Source organism: Eptesicus fuscus, chromosome 9 (genome assembly GCF_027574615.1).
Source record: "Eptesicus fuscus isolate TK198812 chromosome 9, DD_ASM_mEF_20220401, whole genome shotgun sequence".
Classification (NCBI taxonomy): Eukaryota; Metazoa; Chordata; class Mammalia; order Chiroptera; family Vespertilionidae; genus Eptesicus; species Eptesicus fuscus.
In genome coordinates, this window is record NC_072481.1 from 95,819,890 (window position 1) to 95,846,702 (window position 26,813).

A 26,813-nucleotide genomic window follows, 5' to 3' on the forward strand; every position below is an offset into this window, starting at 1 on the left:
CAGGTGTGGAGTGTCCGGGAGGGGTGGGACGCCTGCTATGAGGGGCGGGGGCAGAGGGAGCTACAGAGCACCACTGCTGTAGCTCCCTCTGCCCCCGAGTGAGAACTTGCAGGCTCCCGGGTGGCCGGGAGCGAAGCCAGGGGAAGGTAGGCCTATTCTTGCACAAATATCGTGCAACGGGCCTCTAGTAATAATATGTTACCTTTAAATAACACTTATTTCTGATACTTCTATAATTTTATGTATCAACTACAAAATTAGTTAGCATGGTTGCTTTTTAATATCCGTTTATTGTTTGTGCATTTTGCTAATATTAAATGTGAAAATAAATGTCTTTTGACTGACTAAAAGTGGGTCTTATGTGTTTACTAGAGGCCCAGCGTGCACGAAATCATGTGCGGTTAGGGTCCATGGGCCTAGCCTGGCCTCCATCGCATGGCCTCTGCTGCCCTGTGACGCTACATGAAGCTCCCCATCCCGGGATGCTCTGTGATGCTCGTGGCCCCTCGACTGCTCCGCGAGGCCCCCCCTGCCCCTCGACTGCTTTGCAAAGCTTGCTGCTGTCCCACGAAGCTCGCCCCTGGACACTCTGTTTAACTCCCCCCACCCCGTCACTGCTCCATGAGGCTCCCCGACCTGCAACTGCTCCCTGAATCTCCCCTGCCCCACGACTGCTTTGCGAAACTTCCAGTCACCACCACTGCCTCCACAACTCCTGCTGCCCCATTTGTTTTTATCTTTCTGTTAGTTTATCTGTATAGATTTGTTTGAACAATTTGAAAATGTGGTGTAAGCATAATCCTTTTGTTTCTAAGTCTTCAGTATGTAGTTAAGAGCAAAGAACATTTTCTTATATTACTGTAGTACACTTATCAAAGTAAGGAAATTGAACATGAATACCAATTTTTCCAATTATGTGCTTTATCGAAAAAAATTTTTTTTGTTCTAAAATCTATACAGGATCACACTTTACATTTAGTTTTAATGTCTCTTTAGTATCCTTTAATATAGAACAAAGACAATTCTTTGTTTTTCTTGACCTTAATATTTTCAGAGTGCAGGCCCATTATTTTGTAGAATGTCTATCAATTTAGGTATGTCTGATAATCTTCTTGATTAGATTTGAACTACGTATTTTTGGCAGGAACATCATAGAAATTATGTTAGATCCTTGGCAATGTATTATGTCAAGAAGGACATGATGCTTGTCTCAACATTGGTGATTTTAATTTCTGATGCCATCATAACTTCCTTATTAGTTAACATACTCTGTAGTAAGAGAGAGCTTTTTCTTTCACATTTATTTGTTCATTGATTTATGTTATTATAGTGGAGTTACATATTTTCTTTTCTAAATAGATTACAATCCATTGCTATCAATTTTTTTTTTCTCAAATGTTTCAGATTTGGGAGCTCCTTCAGTGTGACTCCTGTACCTTCCATCATTTTTTGAGCAATTCCCTACTGACACAAAACAATGTTTTAGCCTTACCTTGTACTCTCTAGGCCTTAGCCCTTAAATCAGCCATTTCTCTAAGGCCTCTGGTTCCTGTTATTGGAATGGTATTTAGAATCTAGGTATGCTCATTGCTACTTTTGGTTATTGCGTGTAGCCTCTCTCAGTGTACAGAACTAGGAAACGCACACACCTACTTAATCTATCAAATATATACATCTGTCTGTCTGCCTACTGTGCATCTATCAATCATATGTATTATATATTCCTATTAAAAACTGAGTTCATATATCTTTTATGAACAGTCTCTTCATTTGCTCATTTAAAAACATTGGGTGTTTCTCTATTATTAAGTTGAAAAGTTCTTTTATGTTTCTTATATAAAGTACTTCATCAGATATATATTGAGAATATTTTCTGCCAGTCTGTGGTTGTCTATTTTCTTTTGATGAGAAGGTTTTAGTTCTGATGAAGTAAAAATGTAGCATCATTTTCAATATATGGTTATTGTTTGTCATGTTGAAAAAAATCTTTACTTATATGTAGGTAATGGAGATATTTTCTTACTTTATCTTCTTTATAGTTTACTAGAGGCCCAGTGCACGAAATTCGTGCACTTGTGGGGGAGGGGTGTGCCTCAGCCCGGTCTGTGCCCTCTCACAGTCCAGGAGCCCTCGGGGGATGTCCATCTGATGGCTTAGGCCCGCTACCCACGGAGCGGGCCTAAGCCATCAGTTGGACATCCTTAGCACTGCTGTGGGGGTGGGAGAGGCTCCCCCCACCGCTGCTGCGCTTGCCAGCTGTGAGCCTGGCTTCTGCGCTTGCTAGCTGTGAGCCTGGCTTCTGCGCTTGCTAGCTGTGAGCCTGGCTTCTGCACTCCCCCTGTGGGAGCACACTGACCACCAGTGGGCAGCTCCTGCATTGAGCATCTGCCCCCTGGTGGTCAGTGTACATCATAGCAACCGGTCGTTCTGCTGTTCGGTCGATTTGCGTATTAGCCTTTTATTATATAGGATAATTCTAGTTTTTATATTTAGGTCTATGATCTGTCTTAAATTAATTTTTGTAAGTGGGTGAGTTGTAGTTAAATTACCCCTGTGTGGTGATCTCGTTGTTTCAGCACCATTTGATGAAAATATTTTTCTTTCCCTTGAGTTGATTTGCTACCTTTGTCAGAATTCAACTAGTTATATAAATGTGAGTCCATTTCTGAACTTTGTTTTATTATGCTGATCTATTAGATTGCTGATCTATCCTTATGCCAGCAACATCCTATTTTGGTCATTGTAGATATTTTATAATGTCTTAAGTCGTGTACCATAAGTGTTATAACTTTTTCCCCTTCTAAAATTATTTTGGCTATTCTAGGTTCATTGATTATCTATAGGAATCTTAGAATCAGCTTGCCAATTTCTCTACATAAGCTTGCATGAATTTATATATCAGTTTGGGGAGAACTAGTATTTTAACCTTTTGCACTCGGATGTCGAGTGTGACTCGACACGGTTAGCATCGGTAGCAGGAATCGAGAAAAAAGCAAGCGAGTGCAAAGGGTTAATAACATTGAATTTTCTGATCCATAGACATGGTTTATACCTCCACATATTTAGGTCTTTTTTTCCCCCCTTCTGTAATATTTTAAGGTTTTCACTGTAGAAGTCTTGTATAGTAAATATATATAGTTTTATAATACAATAAAATAAAATTTAAAAATGTTTGGTTTCTAATTATTTTCTACTAGAATATAAAAAACAACTACTTTTTGTTTATTGATCATGAATACTTGCTAAATTCAGTTATTAGTGCTGTTAGTTGCTTAGAAGTTCCCCTAGGATTTTCTATATAAACAATCCTGTCATTTGCAAATAGAAAATATTTATTTCTTCCTCTGTGATCTTTTATGCCATTTATTTATTCAGCCTAATTATTGTCTTACTGCACTGGCTAGAACCTTTAGAACAGTGTTAATTAGACAAGATGAGAGAGATATCCTTGCTTTACTACTAGGTCTTAGGGGGAGAGCATTGTATATTTCACCATTAAGTATGATGTTAGGTGTGTCCTCCCTCCTATTGTCCTTTATTGATTGAGGAGACCCCATCTATTCCTAGTTTGTTGCGGGTTTTTAATTATGAATGGCTGTTGAATTTTGTCAAAGACTTCTACATCTATTTAGTAGAACACAGATTTTCTTTTTCTTTTTTCTTTTTTTAATCTTTATGGTTGAAAGTATGATTTAACAGTGATTGAGTTTTAAAAGTTAAACTACCTTTGTGTGGCTGCTATAAACCCCACTTGGTCATGATGTCTTCCCTCTGCTTCTGTTTTCTGTCATAATTCATGGAGGGTTGGTATTATTTCTTCCTTAAATGTTTGGTCCATTTCATCAGTGAAACCATCTAGTCTGAAGTTTTCTTTGTAGGAAAGTTTTTGACAGTGAATTCAATTTATTTAATAAATATATAAGTTTTGAGATTGTCTATTATCTTTTGTTAGTTTGGTAACTTGTCCTTTTAAGGATTTTTGTTTGTTTGTTTGTTTCATCTGAGTTGCCAAATTCATTGGCATAAAGTTTTTTATAATAGCCCTTTATTATCTTTAAAAATGTCTTTAGTACCTATAATTATCCCCTCATTCATTACTGAAATTGGTAATTTGTACCTCTTTTATGAAAGAGAACTTTGTTAGATTTTATTAATTTTATTAATTTTAAAATAAATACTTTGGCTTTACATTTGTTCTTTCTCTTCATTTTATTTTCTGTTTTATTGATTTCTACTCTTTTGTATTTTCCTCATTCGGCTTTCTTTGTTCCTCCTCCATGCCCCTTTATTTTGGGTTTAATTAGCTCTTTTTTTCTAGTTTATTAAAGTAGACACCTAGAACCTTAATTGAAAATATTTCTCTTCTAATATAAGATTTTAAAGCATGCTGCTTTGGCTGCACCTCACACATTTTTATTATATTTCCATTATAATTTCAGTTCCAAATATTTTTCCCCCTCTTGATTTCTTTTTGATCATTGGGTTATTTAGAAATGTGTTGTTTAATTTTCAAATAGTTGGATATTTTTCTTTATATTGTTTTGCTATTGCTTTCTAATTTAATTTCTTTGTAGTCTTTGGAAATTCAGGCTTTGGAATTCATTGTGATTTATTTTGTAGCCCATCATATAGTCTATCTTGGTAAACATTCTATAAACATTTGAAAAGGAATTTTGTAAATGTCAGTTAAGTGAAGCTGATCAATAGTGTTCATATCTTTATAGCTTATTGACTTTTATTTGTTTAATTTTATTGTTCTCCATACTTAAAGGGCATATTAAAATCTGTAACCACAATTGGGGATTTATCTCTTTCTTCCTGTATTCAGCTTTTGCTTCATATGTTTTGAAGCTCTATTATTAGGTGTATGCACCATTTAAATTGTTTTGTTCTTCTGATGAATTCATCCTTTCACATTATAAAATCTCCTTACAAGTTACCATGTGGTGACATTTCTCTATGTATTAAAAACTTCCTTTAGCATTTCTTGTCATATAGATTTGTTCTCAATGAACTTTATACTTAGTTGAGAATACTTTTTTTGCAGCTTTGTTGAGATATAACTGACAAAATTGTAATATACTTAAAGTATACAACCTGATGATTTGATATGCATAGACATTGTGAAAGAATTTCCACAATTCAGTTGATTAACACATACATCAACTCACATACTTACCTCCCCCTCTTCCTCCCTCCCCCCTTTTTTTGGTGAGAATACTTAAACTCTATTCTTTTAGCAAATTTTCATTGTACAATACAGTATTATCAAGTGTAGTCACCATGTTACACCATTAGATTACTCTTATTGTAACTGCAAGTTTGACCCTTTTAGCATCCCATCCCTAATTCCCCTACCTCCCAACCCCTATCAACCATCATTCTACTCTGTTTCTATGAGTTAGCCTGTTTTGTTTGTTTTATTTTATTTTTGTTAATCCTCACTTGAGGATATTTCTCACCTGAGGATATTTTTTCCATTGATTTTTTTTTTTTTTAAGAGCGGAAGGGACAGGGAGAGAGACACAGAGAGAGAAACATCAATGTGAGAGAGACATGTCGATTGGTTGCCTCCTGCACCAGGGCCAGGGATCAAGCCTATAACCATGGTAAATGCCTTGACTGGAATTCAACCCATGACCCTTCAGTTCATGGGTTGGCACTCCAATCACAGAGCTGAGCTGGCTAGGGATTTTTTTTAAATTAATCTTTATTGTTGATATTATTACAGATGTCCCTTTTTTTTTCCATAGCTCCCCTCCACCCGGTATATGTATACAGGCATATAAGTTCTTTGCCGAATCTCTTCCCACACTCCCCCACACCATCTTCCCTCTGAAAATCATCAGTCTGTTCCATTTCCATGCCCCTGATTCTATTCCATTCACCAATTTATTCTGTTCATGAGATTTTTTTATTCATTTGGTTTTTACATTCATTTGTTGATAGATATGTATTAATTGTTCATATTTTTTATCTTTACCTTTTTCTTCTTCTTCCTCTTCTTAAGTAATACCCTTTATCATTTCATATAATACTTGTTTGGTGGTGATGAACTCCTTTAGCTTTTTCTTGTCTGTGAAGCTTTTCATCTGACCTTCAATTCTAAATGATAGCTTTGCTTGGATAGTGTAATCTTGATTGTCAGTTCTTGCTATTCATCACTTTGAATATTTCTTGCCACTCCCTTCTGGCCTGCATAGTTTCTGTTGAGAAATCAGCTGACAGTTGTATGGGTACACCCTTGTAGGTAACTCACTGCTTTTCTCTTGCTGCTTTTAATATTCTCTCCTTGTCTTTTGCCCTTGGCATTTTAATTATGATGTGTCTTGGTGTGGTCCTCTTTGGATTCCTCTTGTTTGGGGTTCTCTGTGCTTCCTGGACTTGTAAGTCTATTTCTTTCACCAGGTAGGGGAAGTTTCCTATCATTATGCCTTCAAATAGATTTTCAGTACAGGCAGTCCTCGGGTTACATTGGACTCAACGTACGTTCTTTCATGGTTACGTCACCATCTCCCATTTATTAAAAAAGAAAAGTTCCGTCATTTCGACGTATGTACATATGTGCTTTATGTTTTTTATTATTTATTTACCACAAGTATAGATCAGGAATTGTTATCTTTTAATTTTTTATTTTTTTTTTTTTTTACTGTTTCACTTCATTACTGCTATGTATGTGCTCCATGTGAGTGACGTAGGTGCTTAGGTAGGTGGGTTCCAACTTATGGGGAAAATCGCATTATGTCACACCGTAGGAATGGATCTCAGATGTAACCCGAGGACCTACTGTATCTTGATATCTTTCTTCTCTGGCACCCCCATAATTCGGATGGTGGTATGCTTGAAGTTGTCCCAGAGGCTGCTTACACTATCTTCATACTTTTGGATTCTTTTTTCTTTTTGCTTTTCTGGTTGGGTGTATTTTGCTTCTTCGTATTTCAAATCTTTGACTTGATTCTTGGGATCCTCTAGTCTGTTGTTGGATCTCTGTATATTATTCTTTATTTCAGTCAGTGTATACTTAATTTCTGATTGGTCCTTTTTCATATCCTTGAGGGTCTCACTAAATTTCTCGGAGGTTTCTAGAAGATTCTTGAGTAACCTTATAACTGTGGTTTTGAACTCTATATCCAGTAGTTTGCTTTCCTCCATTTCTTTCGTTTGTGATCTGTTTCTTTGTCTCTGCATTTTGGCTGTTTCCTTGTGTTTGTTTCTATGTGTCAGGTAGCTACTATGTCTCTTTGAGTTGATAGAGTGGCCTTGTGTAGTAGGTGTCCTATAGGGCCCAGTTGCTCAGCCTCCCAATCACCTGAGGTACACACTCTTGGTGCTCCCCTTTGTGGCCTGTGTGCACAGTTTTGTTGTAGTTGAGTCTTGATTGCTGTTGGTGTCACTGGGAGGAATTGACCTCCAGGCCAATTGGCTGTGAGGACCAGCTGTGACTACAGTGGGAGAGCTGCTGTGGGGGACATACCCTTATGGAACAGGACTTGCTTCAGTGGGGCTTTGGTGCTCACTGAGTTAGTCCCTTGAGGTGTCACTTATTGATGTGAAGAGTTATAATCTGGTATGGTCTCACACTGACCACTGGGTACACTGCCTCTTGGGTCTCCAAGGAGGTGTAGAGTCAGCCACTGCCTGGGGTCATCCAGCAGGAGCTACAGAGAGATTTGCAGATTCCTCCTCTTTGTTTCAGGTTTGGAAGTGCCCAGATGAGACCCAGCTGTGAAGCAAGGCAGGCTGGTGCTGGTGCTGCTTCTTGTGCCTTTTATTGATAGGTTTGGGCTCCCTGACCCAGCTGCAGCTTGTTTGACAGAGTTTTAGCCTGAGAAAGGACAGACCATTCATATGCAAAAGCCGCTGTGCACAGCTTGGGTGGGGTTGTAAATTGGGTGGGGGTGGCGGGGTCTCAGGGAATCACCAGGGCGGAGCAAACAGAAATGGCTACCAGTCAACCCTGCATGGGGAGGTCCCAGCAGGGGAACAATGACCACTGCGAGCACCCCTGTCTGGAAGAAAGCAGTCCCTAAGTTCCTGCCCTGATGCCAGGCAGCCAAGTTTCTCCCCGTATGTGTCTGGGTCCCCCACAGGCTCGCCCGGCACTGGAGCTCAGAGGATGTGGAAACTTGTAAATTCATTTCATGGTGCCAGCCTTTTAAGAAGAGTAGCTGGGTCTCCAGCAGACTGTGTGTCACTCACCCCCAATCTGCACTGGTTTTTACAGTCCGTAGTTCTTACTGACCATAGGGACTACTTTTTGCAGCACTGGGACCCTGGGCTGGGGGACTGGTATAGGGCTGGGAATCCCTTGCTCCTCCTGGGCAGCCTCTGCAGAGGCAATCTCCCTCCTGATTAAAAAAGCAGCACACCTGGTTGCCAGACCAGCCAGTTCCATTCCTCCTACCAGTCTCAGTGTGCTTTCTTCTTTGCCTCTCTATTTGTAGTACTTCCACTCAGCCCACTTACCCGCAGTTCTGGATGATAGTTGTTCTGTATTTTAGTTGTAATTTTGATGTGGTTGTGGGAGGCAGCAAGTACAGGCCTTTACCTATGCTGACATCTTGGTTCTCTGGGATTTTCTTTTTTTTTAATACCACACAATATTTGTGTTTGTCTTATTTCTTAGTATAATGTCCTATAGATTTATCTTTGTCTTCAAAAATGGCAGGATTTCACTGTGTTGTTGTTTTTTAAGGCTGGATAATATTCCATATATATATATATATTTCACATTTTCATTCTTCATTCATCCATGATCCAACTTAGGTTGTTTCCATATCTTGGCTACTGTGAATAATGCTGAAGTTAACATGGGAGTACATTTGAGGTACTCATTTTGTTTCCTTTGGATATATAGCCAGAAGTGGGATTGTTGGATCATATAAAAATTCTATTTTTATTATTTTTCTCATTAAATTCTCTTTGTTTTTATTGGTCTCAAAATTTTGTGACCAATTTTTGGTCAAGTGGTTTCCATTAAAAAGTACTGATCTTCGAAATTACTAACTTAAAACTGCCACACACACACACACAAATGGTCCACAAAACATACTTCTTTCTCTTTGAAGATTTTACAAACCAAGCATTGTTATCAGAGCCAGTTGAGACAAACACTTCTGATATTGTTCTTTCACCAGTGATTAAGACTGGGATGGCAGATATTAGGGATAATATCCATGTAGTCTCCTGAGCCTTCTGAGCAAACTTAGTGACTTTGTCAACTCCAGCTGCCTTCTAGTCCACTGCTTTGATGACACCTCCAGCAGCTGTCTGTCTGATATTGCAAAACAACCAAGAAGAGGATAGTCAGAGAAGCTTTCAACACACATAGGCTTTCTAGAAACCATATCAGTGATTGCAGTATCACCAGATTTCAGGATTTTCTTCCAGCTTCTTTTCATATAATGATTAATCTCCTTTAGCTTAGCACATTTGCAAGCAATATGAGCTGTGTGACAATGCCACACATGTGCACTGATTTTGCCTGGGTGGCTTTGGATAATCACCTGAGCCATGCAGCCAGCTGCTTTCATTGGTGGGGCATTTTTGCTGTCAACAGCCATGTTGCCTCAGTGAACATCTTTGACAGAGAATTCTTGACATTGAAGCCCACATTGTCCCTAGAAAGAGCTTCACTCAAAGCTTCAATTGTAATGTTGAAAGATACAAAGGTGACCACCAAGCCGGATTTGAGAAAAACAGTCTAAGGGCTTGTCAGTTGGATGAGTTGGTTTTAGGATGCAATCCAGAGCTTCAAGCATTGTGGTACTACTAATATTGCCATCTTTATAGGTTATTTTCCATCCCTTGAATTACATCATGTTAGCCCTTGACTCCAATATGTTGTTATCATTTCAACCAGGAATTGACATAAGTGCTGCTGTACCAGTGTTATATTAATGTAACTGGTGACTTCCTTAATAATGTCCTCATATCTCTTCTGGTTGTAAGCTGGTTCAGTGGAATCCACCTATTTTAACACCAGCAGTTGTTTTCCACACAGTGCATAAGTTAAAAGGGTATGTCTGCCCATTCTTAAAGACACCTGCTTCAAGTTCACCAACACCAGCAGCAACAATCAGGACAGCACAATTAGCATGAGGTGTGCCTGTAATAATTTTTTTTTTTTAAATCTCTGATTTTTGGCACATCAGTGCTGATCACATAATACTGGCCGGCCTTGAATTCCCACAGGGAGATGTCAGTGGTGATACCATGCTCACATACAGCTTTCAGTTTATCCAAAATACATGCATACTTGAAGTAGGAGGTTTTTCCCATCTCATCAGACTCCTCAAAATTTTCAATGGTTCCTTTGTCAATCCCCACCTCATTTGTAGATTAGATGACTAGTAGAGGTCAAATCTATGTGTCCAGTGACAGTGATATTGATATGAGTTTTTCCTTATCCATTTTGGCTTAGACTTAGCAGTGGTTTTCATGACAACTGGGTTCTGGTGGTAAACCCATTGACAAAAACTATTTTTAATTTATTGAGGGACCTCCATACTGTTTTCCATGGTAGCTGTACCAGTGCACAGTGCATATGTCACCAATAGTGTACAGGGATTTCCTTTTCTTCACAATCAGCAGTTGCTGTCTCTTCTCTTTTTGATAATAGACATCATAACAGGTGTAGGGTGATATGTCATAGTTTTGATTTGCATTCCCTGATGATTAGTGAAATTGTGTGTGTACTTGTTGGCCATTTGTATGTCTTCTTAGGATAAATATTTAAATATATTTAAATCCTCAACCTATTTTTAATTGGGTTGTTTTTTGCTTTGAGTTGTATGAGCTTCTTGTATATTTTGGATATTAACCCCTTATCGGATATGTGGTTTACAAATATTTTATCTCATTCCATAGGTTGCCTTTTCATTTTGTTAATAGTTTCCTTTGCTGTACAAAAGCTTTATAGTTTAATGTAGTCCCACTTGTTTATTTTTGCTTTTGTTGCCTTTGTTTTTGGTGTCAAATCCAAAAAATTATTGCCAAGACCAATGTCAAGAAGTTTACCCTCTATGTTTTCTTGTAGGAGTTTTATAGTATTACTAGAGGCCCAGTGCATGAATTCGTGCACTGGTGGGGGGTGTCCCTCAGCTCAACCTGCACCCTCTCCAATCTGGGACCCCTCGGGGGTCCAGACATCCCTTTCACAATCCGGGACTGCTGGTTCCCAACTGCTCGCCTGCCTGCCTGATTACCCCTAACCGATTCTGCCTGCCAGCCTGATCATCCCCCTAACCACTCCCCTGCCAGCCTAATCGATGCCTAACTGTTCCCCTGCCAGCCTGATCGTCCCCAACTGCCCTCCCCTGAAAGCCCAGTCACCCCCAAATGCCCTCCCCTGCATATTCCCTCTTTATTAGATAGGGTTTTTTCTTTAACATATTGGACAGTGTACCTGCCGTGTCTTGACAAACCAGTAAAAATGTAAACCCAAACTAAAAGTGTCATAAAATAAACTCCTTAAACAAGAATTTTTTGAGACCTTGGAAAGGTGATATCATGTGGTTGTTTCTTCCTTTTTTCCTTTTCTTTTTCTTGATGTTGCATCTTTTGTCCTTTCTTTTCTCCTTTTATTTCTTTTCTGTCCTCTCTTTCTCTTAACTTTTCCGTTGGTAGAATTGTCAGTACTTGAATCTGTCTTGCTTCCAGAAGACGAAGAAGAGGGAAACACACGGTCATCTGAAGAAAAAGATGATCTATGATGGGATCGGTGGTGTTTCTGGTTTTGCTCTTTTCCTGGTTTGTTTGTCATTTCTGCCGGCCCCACCATCTTCAGACTTGTGCGTGGGCACTTCTTATTCATGTCTACAAAACCTTCCTGCCTTGGTGAAAACTGTAGGGGAAAAGGCCTTCCTGGGTGGGCTCAAGCCCTGCCCAAGGTGCTGAGGAACCAGGGCAGGGAGCACCCACCACCGTCCTTGCTAAGCCAACCTCCGGATGTCGGGGTACTCTCCAGTAATGTAACTGCAATGTCCCCGTTTGCCTTCAGAAATTAGTTGTAAGTTACTTCTGATGTGAAACCCTACCTCAGACATTTCCTTTGCAGTTTCTAAAGATTTTAAACAAAACCCATTTACCTCCCTAACCTGGTCAGAAGTTTCTACCCAATGGGAGAGGTTTGCTGGGCAGCATAGCCCAGATTACCCCTGCCCCCCGCCCCGCCACAATCTCCAATCACTGGGCTGGGGGCAAGGGAATTTCCAAGGCTATAGGTGTGTGGGGGGGAGATCACTCCATGTGGGCGCAGGCCCTTTGGAGGCTGACACCCCAGGCTGCCTCCCAGGCCTACACCCCCCCCCCCACCCCGACCCGCGGATGGGAGCTGATCACTGGGTGGGAGGGGGATAGGCAGTGCTGGCGCCTCCCAGGCCCAGGTCCTGGCTGGGAGCAGAATGTGGGGGGGATGTGGAGGGAGGTGCTCGAGGCCTCCCAGGCCACAGCCCGGGTCGCAGCTGGGAGCAGATCAGGGGTGTGTGTGTGTGTGTGTGCGCGTGTGCATGCCTTCTCCCAGGCCACTGCCCAGGTCCTGGCTGGGAGCAGATTGTGTGGGGGTTGGCGGGGGAGGCGGGGGGAGGTGCGCACGGCCTCCCAGGCCACAGCCCTGGTCGCGGCTGGGACCAGATCGTGCCGGGGGTGTGCGCCTTCTCCCAGACCACTGCCTAGGTCTCAGCTGGCAGCAGATCACGCGGGGGGTTATGGCTGGGAGCAGATCGTGGGGGTGGGGGGTGGCGGCTGCCTCCCAGGCCAACTGCCAGGGCTGTGGCTGGGAGCAGATCAGCCAGGGGTATAGGGGAGCCTCCCAGGCCAACAGCCTGGGCCGCATGCTGCCTTCTCTCAGTGGCAGCCCTCCCTGAGACTGGGGGACTTCGGTGGGCCTGAGAGGACTAGGCACTGCCATCTTGTGTCTATGGCTGCCGCCATTTTTGTCGTGGACTGATGGTTAATTTGCATATTACTCTTTTATTAGATAGGATCAGGTCTTACGTTTAAATTCATTTTATGTTGATTTTTGTATGTAGTGTAAAATAAGGATCCAGTTTCATTCTTTTGTCTGTGGCTGCCCAATTTTCCTAACATTAGAAAATACCTTTTTAAAAACTGTCATTTCTGCTGTATAAGTACCGTGTGCTAACCAATTGCGCCACTGGAGCAATTTCCAAAATATTTATAAAGAACTTGTAAAACTCAACACCAAACAAATAAACAATCCAGTCAAAACGTGGGCAGAGGACCTGAAAATACACCTCTCCCAAGAAGACATACAAACAACCAATAGATTTATGAAAAGATGTTCAATCTCACTGGCAATTAGGGAAATTAAAACTACAATGAGATACCACCTTACACCAGTTAGAGTGGCCATTATCAACAAGACATGCAACAACAAATGTTGGAGAGATTCTGGAAAAAAGGGAACCCTCATTCACTGCTGGTGTGAATGTAGACTGGTACAACCATTATGGAAAGCAGTCTGGCGATTCCTAAAAAAATTAAGAATAGAGTTACCATATGACTCAGCACTCCCACTCCTGGGTATATACCTAAAAAACTTGAAATCATTTACTCACAAAGCTATATGCACCCCTATGTTCATTGCAGCATTATTCACAGTGCCTAAGACATGGAAACAGCAAAAGTGTCCTGCAATAGAGGACTGGGTAAAGAAGATGTGGTACATATACAAAATAGAATACTACTCATCCATAAGAAAGGATGAAATAGCATCATTTGCAACAACATGGATGGAGCTTGAAAATATTATGCTAATTGAAATAAGTCAGACAGAAAAAGCTAAGATCCCTATGAGTTCACTCATATGTGGGATATAAAACTGAAACTGATAAATACAAAAAACAGTGTGGTGGTTGCCAGGGGTAGGGGGTTAGGAGGGAAGGGGAGAAGGGGTCCTAACACGAGATTTGATTTTGGGTGGTGGCACATGGTGCTGTATACAAATTTTGTATATTAGAAATCCACACATGAGACCTGTATGTTCATGTTGACCAATAAAACTTAATAAAAAAACAAACAAAAAAACCCCTTTCATTTCTGTTTTGTTTTTTCTTTCTGCACTTAGGGATGTTTCATTATCTTTTAACTTTCAATTTTCTGATTAGAAATCATCATCCATATCTATATTGCTATTCCTCTTAATATAATGTTTTTTTCTCTGATTAGTTTTAGGATTTTCTCTTTATCTTTGACTTTGGTATGTATAGGTGTGATTTTCTTTGTATTTATCTTATACTAGAGGCCTGGTGCATGAAATTTGTGCACTTGGGGTGGGGGGCCTCAACCCAGCCTGCACCCTCTCACTGTCCAGGAGCCCTCGGGAGATATCCAGCTGATGGCTTAGGGCCTGGCCGGCAGTCAGACATCCTTAGCGCTGCCACAGAGGTAGGAGAGGCTCCTGCCACTGCTGCTGCGCTCGCCAGCCATGAGCCCAGCTTCTGGCTGAGTGGCGCTCCCCCTGTGGGAGCACACTGAACTTGAGGGGGCAGCTCCTGCGCTGAGTGTCTGCCCCCTGGTGGTCAGTGTGCATCATAGCGACCAGTCGTTGCACAGTACGGTCGATTTGCATATTAGCCTTTTATTATATAGGATGGTGATTGCTTACTGGACTTGGGTAGCTAGAATAACAGTTTTCAATAAATTTGGAAAAATGTCACACTTTTTTTTTTCCAAATATTTTCTGCTCTATCACTGTCTTCTTATGTCAGAGTGCTTGAATCCATCGGTCACTGAATCCCTGTTTTTTTCTTTTCTCTATTTTTTGTTTTTTTCATATTGGACACTTTTTATAGAGCTACATACAGGTTCACTGACTTCAGCTGTCTTCAGTTCAACCCAGTCAGTATATCTATAATAATAAAAGCGTAATATGCTAATTAGACTGGACAGCCGAACGACCTTCTGGACGTCCTTCCCGATGAAGCTGCGGCGGCGGGGGCTGAGGCAGACGTGGTTAGGGGCAATCAGGCAGGCAGGCGAGTGGTTTAGGGGCAATCAGGCAGGCAGGCGAGCAGTTAAGGGTGATCAGGCAGGCAGGCAGAGGCAGTTAGGGGCGATCAGGCAGGCAGGCAAGTGGTTAGGGGTGATCAGGCAGGCAGGCAAGTGGTTAGGGGAGATCAGGCAGGCTGGCAGAGTGGTTAGGGGCGATCAGGTAGGCAGGTGAGTGGTTAGGGACAGTCAGGCAGGCAGCCAAGTGAATGGTTAGGAGCCAGCAGTCCTGGGTTGCAAGAGGGATGTCTGACTACCGGTTTCAGGGGGATCGGGCCTAAACTGGCCATAGGATGTCCCCCAAGGGGTCCTGGATTGCGAGAGGGTGCAGACCAGGCTGAGGGGACTCCCCCCCCGCCCCCCATGCATGAATTTTGTGCACCAGGCCTTTAGTTTTTTTATTTTGGACATTGCACCTTTCAGTTCTAGAATTTTCATTTTCTGTTTTTATAATTTCAATTTTGCTCTTTAAAATAGCCACATATTTCTTATGATTATATATATTTTTAATATCTTGTTACAGACTTTCAAATTCTTGTTTACTAATTGTGATCTGGTTCATCTTGGGTTGTGTCTCTATTGTCTGCTTTCTTCACTAGGGGCTACATATTTTTCATATTTTTTTAACAGGTCCACTTATTTTTTATAGTATCCTAGGCATATGGATAATACATTTTAAAGACTGGATTTTGTTCTATTCTTCTGAAGAGTGTTGATTTCTTTTTTGTGTGTGTGTTTTAATTTAATATACTTTGATTTCAGAGAGGGAGAGAGAGAGAGATAGAAACATCAACGATGAGAAAGAATCATTGATTGGCTAGGCAGATCCCCTAATGGGGATCAGGCCTGCAACCTGGGCATGTTCCCTGATTGAAATAGAACAGTGACCTCCTGGTTCATAGGTTGATGCTCAACCACTGAGTCATGACAGCTGTGCTTTTTTTTTTTTTTTAAACAGGCATTACTCTTGTTTTCCCTCTGGGGGGCAATAATTGAAATCACTGCTTCTGCCTGGCTACTGTGGCTCAGTTAGTTGGAGTGTCATCCTGTAAACCAAAAGGTCATGGGTTTGATTCCTCATCAGGGCACATATCCAGGTTCCATCCCAGTCAGGGTGCTTTTGGGAGACAACTGATCAATATTTCCTCTCCCTTTTCCTTTCTCTAAAATCAATAAAAACATATCCTTTGTTGAGGATTAAAAAAAAAAAAGAAATCATGACCTCTTTCATCCTTCAAGCTGTTCTCTACTGTGCTACTTGGCATCTCTTCTGTGCATCCTGGGGTCTAAGGTTTCATTAAAATTCTTCCTGTCTCTGTGGTTTCCTTCAGTCCAGCATTTTGTTCCTCTCTTTCTAGCTACTCTGTTAGCACAAAGCTCCATCTTCTGATTTCTCAAGCCATAGACTGTGGCTTTATGATTATGTTTTAGCTGTCCTATGCTGGCTATACAGAGCTGTTCTCTCAGATGAAAACTGAGTATCCAATATATGATAACCTTTATATTTCTAACTAGTAGCCCTTTTGCAGGAAAAATCCTGCAAGCGGCCACTGCGGCCGCATGCGCGGCCGCTGCCGCTGCTGTTGCGGCCTCCGTGCCTGCACCCGTGCCGCTGCCACCCGCCCCGCTCCGCCCCACTCCGCCCCGCCCCGCCCCGCCCAGGCTTTCCCTCTGGCAGCCATCTTGCTTTCCGCTTTTCCTCCATCTTCCTTCTAAGTTGTCTTCAGTCTTCACTCCTCCCTCCCTCAGCGTATGCAAATTAACCGCCATCTTTGTTGTGTAATTTGCATACTCGCCCTGATTGACTGGTGGGCGTGGCTTTGGATGGTGGGCGTGGCTTGGGCGTAGCGAAGGTGCGGTCAATTTGCATATTACTATTTTATTAGGTAGGATAACCTTTATATTATTATCTGAAGAATTTTTCAACTTTCTTTTTATAATAGCTTTATTCATATACTATACAGTTTATCCATTTAAAGTGTAACATTTAGTGGTTTTCAGTATAGCCACATAGTTGTGCAGCCATCACCACAATTTTAGAACTTTTACACTACAGAAAGAGCCATATGCATTAGCAGTCACTGTCCATTTCCTGCCAACCTCTACCCTCCTCTGAGCTCTAGGCAACTACTAATCTATTTTGACTCTATAGATTTGCCTATTTCAGACATCTATATATAATTTAAATTATATAGTATTAGGTTCTTTGTAACTGGCTTCTTGGACTTAGTATAATTTTTTAAGAATCATCTATTTTGTGGGATATTAGTACTTCATTCATATTTCATGTTTCCTTTTTCTGTAATATTCCACTTGCAAGGATGTACCACATTTTATTTACCCTTTCATCAGTTGGTAGACTATTGAGTTGATTCCACTTTTTTGGCTATTCATTAATAATGCTGTGAATATTCATGGATGTTTTTATGTGAATGTAAGTTTTCATTTCTCTTGAGTGTATGATTAGGAGTGAAATTGATGAATCATAGAGTTTGTGATTTCTGTTTAACTTTGTATGGAACTGCCAAACTGTTTTCTAAAGTAGTTGTAACTTTTACATTCCCACCAGCAATGTACAATGGTTCTAATTTCTCCACAGCCTTGTCAACACATTATTTTTTGCCTTTTTTATTATAGCCTCCTAGTGGGTATAACATGTTACCTCATTGTGGTTTTGATTTTCATTTCCCCAATAAATTATATATTTTTAAATTGTATTTATTTATTTACTATTGAGGTTTTTTTTATGTATTCTAGATACAAGTCTCTTATCAGATATACTATTTGCCAGTATTTTCTCCTGTTCTGTGTGTTGTCTTTTTACTTTCTTGATGATGTCTTTTGAAGCACAGAAGTTCTTTAAATTAAATTCATTGGGGTGACACTGGTTAATAAAATTATATAGGTTTCACAACTCTATGATACATCATCTGTATATTGTATTGTGTGCCCACCACCAAAGTCAGATCTTCTCCTATCACCATATATTTGAACCCCTTTACCCTTTACAACCCTCTCACTCCCCCACCCCTCTGGTAACCATCATATTGTTGTCCATGTATGAACCATTGTTTGTTTGTTTTTGTTGTTCATTTGTTGCTTTCAGTTTTATATCTCAAATATAAGTGAAGTCATATGGTTCTTAACTTTTTTCTGTCTGACTTATTTCACTTAGCATGATGTTTTCAAGATCCATCTATGTTGTCACAAATGGCAATACTTCATCTATGGCTAAGTAGTATTCCATTGTATATATGTACCACATCTTCTTTATCCAGTCATCTGTTGAAAGGCACTTTGGTTGTTTCCATGTCTGGGACACTGTGAATAAGTTGCAATGAACATAGGGGTGCATATATCTTTGCAAATAAATCTTTTCAATATTTTTGGGTAGGTAATCCAGAGGAGAGGTTGCTGGGTCATATGGTAACTCTATTTTTAATTTTTTGAGGAACCTCCATAATGTTTTCCATAGTTGCTGTGCCTATTTACATTCCCATCAATAGTGAATAAGGGTTCCTTTTTCTCTACAACCTCTCCAACACTTGTTATTACTTGTCTTGTTCATAATTGCTTATTCTAGCAAGCATGAGGTAGTATCTCATTGTAGTTTTGGTTTGCATTTCCCTAATAGCTAGTGAAGTTGAGCATCTTTTCATATATATCTTTTGGCCATTTGTAATATCTTCTTAGAAGAAATGTCTGTTCAGGTTCTCTGCCTATTTTTTAATTGGATTGTTTGTTTCTTGTTGAGTTGTATGATTCTTTATATATTTTGGATGTTGACCCATTGTTGGAGCTGTTGCTTGCAAATATTTTCTCCCATTTGATTTGTTGACTTTTTATTTTGTTTTGGTTTCTTTTGCTATGCAGTCCCATCCATTTATTGTTGCCTTTACTTCCCTTGGCTTTGGGATCAAATTAATAAAATCCTCTTTAAGACCAAGGTCTATAAGTTTAGTACCTATTTTTACTTCTATGTAATTTATTGTTTCAGGTCTTGTATTTAGGCCTTTGATCCATTTTGAGTTAATTTTTGTACATGGGGAAAAACTAGTCTAGTTTCATTCTTTTGCATGTGGCTTTCCTATTTTCAAGATTGCAGTTATGAAATAAGACACAACGAGTTACAAGAAAACACAGATAGGCAGTTCAGTGAACTCAGAAATAAAATCAATGACCAAAATGAGTACTTTACTCAGGAGATTGAAACTTTAAAAAGAACCAAGTAGGAATTCTGGAGATGAACTCAATAAATGAGATAGAAGATGAACTAGCCAACTTAGGGTATAGTGCTGACTAGATGAAGTAAAGAATTGGTGATATCTAAGATAGAAATCTAGAAGTGAATCAGAGGGAAGAAGAGACTTGAACATAAAGAAGTTTTAAATTTTGATTAAATCCAAGTCCGACTGATCTGTTGTATTTCTGTTGCTTTTGGTGGTGTATCTAAGAAGGCTTTTCCTAAATCAAAGTCACAAGAATTTACTCCTGTGTTTTCTTCAAAGAGATTTATAGTTTTTTCGTCTACATTTTGGTATATAATACAGTTGAAGTGCAATTTTATTCTATAGGGAAGGGTTCCAATTTTTTTGCATGTGGACATCAAGTTGTCCCAGCACCATTTGTTAAAATAATTATATTTTCTTATTTATTTGTATTTTATTTTTTATTTTTAAAATAAATATTATTCAGATTATTCTGTTCATCAGATTTTTTTATTCACTTGATTTTTAGATTAACTTGTAGATAGATATGTATTTGTTGTCACTTTGTTGTTCATATTTTTTATCTTTTCCATTTTCTTCTTCTTCTTCCTCTTCTTAAGGAATACCCTTCAGCATTTCGTATAATACTGGTTTGGTGGTGATGAACTCCTTTAGCTTTTTCTTATCTGTGAAGCTCTTTATCTGACCTTCAATTCTAAATGATAGCTTTGCACTGGGGAGGGTGTCCCTCAGCCCAGCCTGCACCCTCTCCAATATGGGACCCCTCGGGGGCTGTCCAACTGCAGGTTTAGGCCCGATCCCTGTGGAATCGGGCCTAAACCTACAGTTGGATATCCCTCTCACAATCTGGGACCGCTGGCTCCTAATCACTCACCTGCCTGCCTGATTGCCCCCTAACTGCTCCCTTGCTGGCCTGATTGACACCTAACTGCTTCTCTGTGGGCCTAATTGCCCCCAAATACCCTCACCTACTGGCCGGATCACCCCCAAGGCTTTTTATTAGTATACATATGACCCTGCACAGAAAATTTTACTAACCCTGCTTTACAATAAGGGCTTGACGATTGAAGCATTAGGACCAGACACCAAGATTTCCTTTCTTTGAATAGTGGAGGGAATAATTATCTTGTCTTTAAGTTGCCCGGAAATTAAAATGAGATAATGACTTAGAAAAGTACAAAAGTATAAAAGCACCATATAAAGACAACTCTTTAAAATGAAAAACACTATTTTTATTCTCCCCTTCCTTCCTTTACAGCTTTTATTTAAACTTTGAAATTTATAAAAATCTCACTCCAATTTTCATTTCTTTACATTCATTATTATTTTGTATTGGTTTCAGGTTTTATATTAGTTACAGAATAGTGGTTAGACAATCATATACTTTACAAAGTGTTCCCCGATATTTCTAGTACCCACCTGGCATCATACCATCATTACAACACTATTGACTATATTCCCTATTTAAGTGACAATGGGTTTACAGGTTCCTTTCAGTCTTTCTTTTGTGTTGCTCATCCTTCCTTTTCATTCTCAATTCTTCCCTCATTTTCTTTATATAGTATCTCAATTGGCCATCAAAGCTCAGTGAAGGCACTGGGACACGCTTCATCCATTTTATAGACCAGGAAACTGAGGCCAATTCCAGTTGGCTGTGGAACTTGACTCAGCACACAGGAAGCCCTCAGAGCCATGCTTTTTGCGCTTCCTAAGGGGCAGCCGCCCAGCAAACAGAATAAATCTTCCAGTCAGGCTTCCGAGCCTCTTTCTCGAGCACCTCTTCTTTGCAGATGCTCCACATTCTTTCCTCTCCCCCCATTCTTTACTGCCCCCTCTTCTCCGGAGCAGGTGGAAGGCTTCTCACTCACTGCATAGGCATGCTCTGCCATGAGGTAGGGCACCGCGGGCTTGCTTTTGGGTCAAGGCAGGAGCAGAAGTCACTGCCTCTGAAGTGTGAAGGCCGCCTGAGCGAGGCCCATTAGCACTGGGAGCTTCTCTGAATCACATCAGTCAGTCCAGTACCCTGCAGTGCAGCACCCCTCCACTGAGATGGCACCACCCCTCAACCCCCGCCTCAGGGGTGAGGGTCCTTGCCCCTTGATCCCTGGCTAGGCCCACCCACGTCTTGGGGGCACTGCAGAACCTCTGTCTCTCTGCAGATGAGGCAGATCCACTTGGTCTCCGCGAAGCTATGAATCTGTGGCCAGAGGCTAGGTCTGAGTCTCAGCAACCCCATGACTGCAATGTTCCCAGGGACCCCCGGGAGTGGCGACCCCCGGGAGCGGTTAGGCGGTCCGGCCTCGCCTCCCCGGGGCGGCGATGCTCCCAAAGCTCCATGCATGCTCCCAGGGACCCCCGGGAGCGGCTAGATGGGTCTGGCCTCGCCTCCCCGGGGCATTGATGCTCCCAAAGCCCCATGGGAGCTGCTAGGCGGGTCCGGCCTCGCCTCCTCGGGGTGGCGATGCTCCTAAAGCTCCATGCATGCTCCCAGGGACCCCCGGGAGCGGCTAGACGGGTCCAGCCTCGCCTCCCCGGGGCGGCGTTGCTCCCAAAGCCCCATGGGAGTGGCTAGGCGGGTCTGGCCTCACCTCGCCAGGCCGGCCATGTTCCCAGGGACTCCCCGGGAGCGGCTAGGAGGGTCCGGCCTCGCCTCCCCGAGGCAGCCATGTTCCCAGGGCCTCCCCGGGAGCAGCTAGGTGGGTCCGGCCTCGCCTCCCCGGAGCAGCGATGTTCCTTGGGACCCCCAGGAGTCTCTAGGTGGTCTTGATGAACCCGGACCCCTCCTGTGCTGTCTCTCGCTGCCCACCCCACCGCCTCCCCGGCCATGGACTGGTACCTTGTGGGCGGTGTCTGGCGCTGCCTTTAGGTCCTCCTCCGCTCCCGATGGATCCATACCCCCGGAAGCAGGCCATGGTGCTGCCTGCCCTGCCTTCGTATGCAAATTAACTGCCATCTTTGGTGGGATAATTTGCATACTCACTCACTCTGATTGGCTGTGGGCATAGCGAAGGTACGGTCAGTTTACATATTTGTCTATTATTAGGTAAGACTAGAAGCCTGGTGCACAGATTCTTGCACTGGTGGAGTCCCTTGTCCTGGCCTGTGCCATCGCAATATGGGACCCATCGGGGGATGTTGGAAAGTTGGTTTTGACCTGATCCCTGCAGGCTAGGCTGAGGGACCCCACTGGTGCATGAATCCATGCACCAGGCCAGTTTCAGCTCAATCCTCCCAGGCCAGGCCGAGGGACCCCACTGGTGTGGGCCTCTAGTATGCATATAAGATCTTTGGTTAATCTCTTCCCACCCTCCCCCCTTCCCTTCCCTCTGAGATTCATCAGTCTGTTCATGTTTCCCTGCCTGTCATTTCTGCTCCTGCGTTGAGCATCTGACCCCTGATGGTCAGTGTGCTTCATAGCTATCGGCCGGTAGGCCATTTGCTTAGGCTTTTTTATATTTTTTTTTTTTAAATTTCTTTATTGATTAAGGTGTCACATATTTGTCCTCATCCCCCCATTCCCATCCCACCCCTCTCCCCACGCATGCCCCAATCCCCTGTTGAACTTAACCGTTGGATAGGCTTATATGCATGCATACAGGTCCTTTGGTTGAACTCTCCCCCTCCCCCCCACCCTCCCCCTACCCTCCCCTATCCTCCCTCTGAGGCCAGATAGTCCGATCGATGCCTCCTTGCTTCTGGTTCTGTTCTTGTTCCTCAGTCTATGTTGTTCATCATTTCCTCTAGATGAACGAGATCAAATGTCACTAGATATATACTAATAAGAACTGAATGTGAGACGAGCAATAATATTTATGCTGACAGGCAAATGAATCAATCTGTAGCGAGCTTCCCCCTGGACCAACAGTTCTTTTGAGACCCAATTTCGATGTCCAGTAGTTCCTTATGTGTACATGTCAGCACTGACCCCTCAGCTCTGGATGGTGGACAAATGGTGGTAATGGAGGTCCGACTCCCTCTGGTTTGGTCTCGGCCGAACCCAGGGGCACGGCGTCACCTGGACTAAGGGGTACGTGGCCTCACCCATACCCAAGGGGCGCGTGGTCTCACCCGGGCCTGGGACCCAGCCTCACCCGGATGGATCCAGGGGCGCACGGCCTCACCCGGACCCAGGATCTGGCTTCACCCGTACCCAGGGACGCTTGGCCTCTCCCAGACCCAGGGGCACGTGGCCTCACCCGGGCTTAGTTGCACAAGGCCTCACCTGGATCCAGGGACACATGGTCTCTCCCGGACCCAGGGACGCTTGGCCTCTCCCAGACCCAGGGCCACTTGGGCTCACCCGGGCCTAGGTGCACGAGGCCTCATCCAGATCCAGGGACGCATGGTCTCACCCGGACCCAGGGACGCTTGGCCTCTCCCAGACCCAGGGGCACGTGGCCTCACCCGGGCCTAGGTTCACGAGGCCTCACCCGGATCCAGGGACACATGGTCTCACCCAGACCCAGGAACGTTTGGCCACTCCCAGACCCAGGGCCACTTGGGCTCACCCGGGCCTAGGTGCACGAGGCCTCACCCGGATCCAGGGACACATGGTCTCACCCGGACCCAGGGACGCTTGGCCTCTCCCAGACCCAGGGCCACTTGGGCTCACCCGGGCCTATGTAGCTTTTTTATATCTATACTTAAAATAGGGTAATATGCAAATTGGTTGGGATGCCGTCATGTAATGACTGATCAGGAGGGCGGGACAGTGAGCTACAAGTGGTGGAAAGTTACAGGAGGATGGGGCAGCGAGCTACAAGTGGCAGAGAGCTACAGGAGGGCAGGGCAGTGAGCTAAGTGCGGCGGAGAGCTCCAAGCGGCAGTGGGCGGGGCAGCCAGCTGAGGCAAGCGGCAGCGAGCTACTCGCGCACAGATTCGTGCGCAGGGCCACTAGTATATACACTGAGTGGCCAGATTATTATGATCTCTGAATGCATAATAATCTGGCCACTCAGTGTATATCCTATATAATAAAAAGGGTAATATACAAATTGTCCCCTCGACCAGGAGTTCGACCAGCAGGCAGGCCGGTCAACTGCCCATGTCCCCTCCCTCTGGCCAGACTGGCCGGACCCCACCCATGCATGAATTCATGCATCGGGCCTCTAATATATACATATGAGTGGCCAGATTATTATGTGTTCAGAGATAATAATCTGGCCACTCTGTGTGTGTGTGTGTGTGTGTGTGTGTGTGTGTGTGTGTGTGTATCCTATCTAATAAAAGAGTAATATGCAAATTGATCATCACTCCAACACACAAGTTGGCTGCTCCCATGTGTTCAAAGATGGCTGCCCCCATGTGGACACAAGATGGCCACCACAAGATGGCCAGCAGGGGAGGGGAGTTGGGAGCGACCAGGCCTGCATAGGAGGGCAGTTGTGGGCAATCAGGCCAGCAGGGGAGGGCAGTTGGGAGGGACCAGGCCTGTAAGGGAGGTCAGTTGGGGGTGATCAAGTCTGCAGGGGAGGGCACTTGGGGGGGACCAGGCCTGCAGGGGAGGGCAGTTAGGGGTGATCAGGCCAGCAGAGGAGGGAAGTTGGGGGAACCGGGCCTGCAGGGAAGGGCAGTTTTGGGGGACCAGGCCTGCAGGGGAGAGCAGTTGTGGAGGACCAGGCCTGCAGGGGAGGGCTGTTGTGGGGGACCAGGCCTGCAGGGCAGGGCAGTTAGGGGTGGCCAGACCTGTAGGGGAGGGCAGTTAGGGGCAATCAGGCTGGCAGGGGAGCAGTTAGGCATCAATAAGGCTGGCAGGTGAGTGGTTAGAGGGTGATCAGGCTGGCAGGCAGAAGTGGTTAGGGGCAATCAGGAAGGCAGGTAGCCGAGCACTTGGGAGCCAGCAGTCCTAGATTGTGAGAGGGATCGGTCCTAAACGGGCAGTCAGACATCCCTTTAGGGGTCCCAGATTGGAGAGGGTACAGGCTGGACTGAGGGACACCGCCCCTCGCCATGCACGAATTTCGTGCACTGGGCCTCTAGTATATATATATATATGTGTATATATATATACACACACACACACACACATACATATACATATACATATACATATATGTATGTATATATGTATATGTGTGTGTGTATGTGTGTGTGTGTGTGTGTATATATATATATATATATATATATAGGTTTTCTGTATGTATAGGTTTTATATATGTATATACACACACACACACACACACACACACATATATATGTGTATATATATAGGTTTTCTGTATGCTAGGTACTGTGCTTTGCTAGAATTATCCTACATAATCTTAATTATAACCATGAAAAGTTCTGTTAGCTCCTTTTTACACAAATGAAAACAGAGGTTTAGAACAGAATTAGTAAATTGAATCACCACAATTTGGAGACTGATGTATTTGACCTCAGAAACTGTACTTTTACTGATTCATACTTTTGCCTGTATGTCTACATTCTAGTTTTTGTAAAAATGTAAATATATTGATTTGAACATATTAATAACAAAGAATTGCTATAATAAGTATAATATATGGGAATATAATTTAATTTTTATGAATACAATTAATCAGAATATCTTCCTTAAACAATTTTGGGAGTATAATACTTTCTAGCTTATATTTGGGATTCAGGTGTAGGCATGGAGGTAAATAGTGACATTAGGTTCTGTCTATTGTGTTGTGAAAGTTCTTAGAACCAAGGGCTTAATTTTCTGTTACTTTTCTGATATTTTCCTCATAGTACTAGCTAGAGCAAGCATGTCAAACTCAAAGGCTAACATAGGAAAATTAATAAATTTTAAGTTTATGTGGGCCCCCAAAAAACTAAACCTTCAATTTTCATAGAAATGTAGGTTTATTTTGATAGAGACATGCTGAATACAAAGGACTGAAATAAATGAGTAATCTTACCTTATAATAGAGAAACATGCAAATTGACCGCACCTCCGCTATGCCCATGATTGGGCCTGGGAGAGGCTGGGGGCGGGACTCCGGGTGGCCTTTCCGGCTGTTGAGAAGACCAAGATGGCGGCGCCCAATCCTCTTATTTCCGGGGGTCCCGAGTGGCAATCGCCACCCGGGGGGCGTGGCTGGACCCAGCCAGAAGCCTCCCGGAGTGATCCAGGCGGCGATCGCCACCAGGGGGGCGTGGCCGGGCACAGCCAGCAGCTTCCCGGGGGTCCCGGCTGGATCGCGATGGGGGGGCGTGGCCGGGCACAGCCAGCAGCCTCCCAGGGTGATCCAGGCGGCGATCTCGACCCGGGGGGGCGTGGCCGGGCACAGCCAGCAGCCTCCCGGGGTCCCCGGCTGGATCGCAACCCGGGGGGCGTGGCCGGGCACAACCAGCAGCCTCCCGGGGTGATCCAGGTGGCGATCGCGACCCGGGGGGGCGTGGCCGGGCTCAGCCAGCAGCCTCCCGGGGGTCCCCGGCAGGATCGCGACCCGGGGGGGCGTGGCCGGGCACAGCCAGCAGCCTCCCAGGGGTCCCCGGTGCGGGCGACCCGGGGGGGCGTGGCCGGGCACAGCCAGCAGCCTCCCGGGGGTCCCTGGCTGGATCGCGACCCGGGGGTGTGTGGCCGGGCACAGCCAGCAGCCTCCCGGGGGT

General features: G+C 43.5%; 1 protein-coding gene across 1 annotated transcript in view; it reads left to right on the forward strand.

The window, feature by feature from the left end:
* EXOC2 (exocyst complex component 2) overlaps nt 1-26,813 on the forward strand; it is a 262,715-nt gene that overhangs the window by 28,704 nt on the left and 207,198 nt on the right. The gene's annotated exons all lie outside the window — the stretch shown is intronic.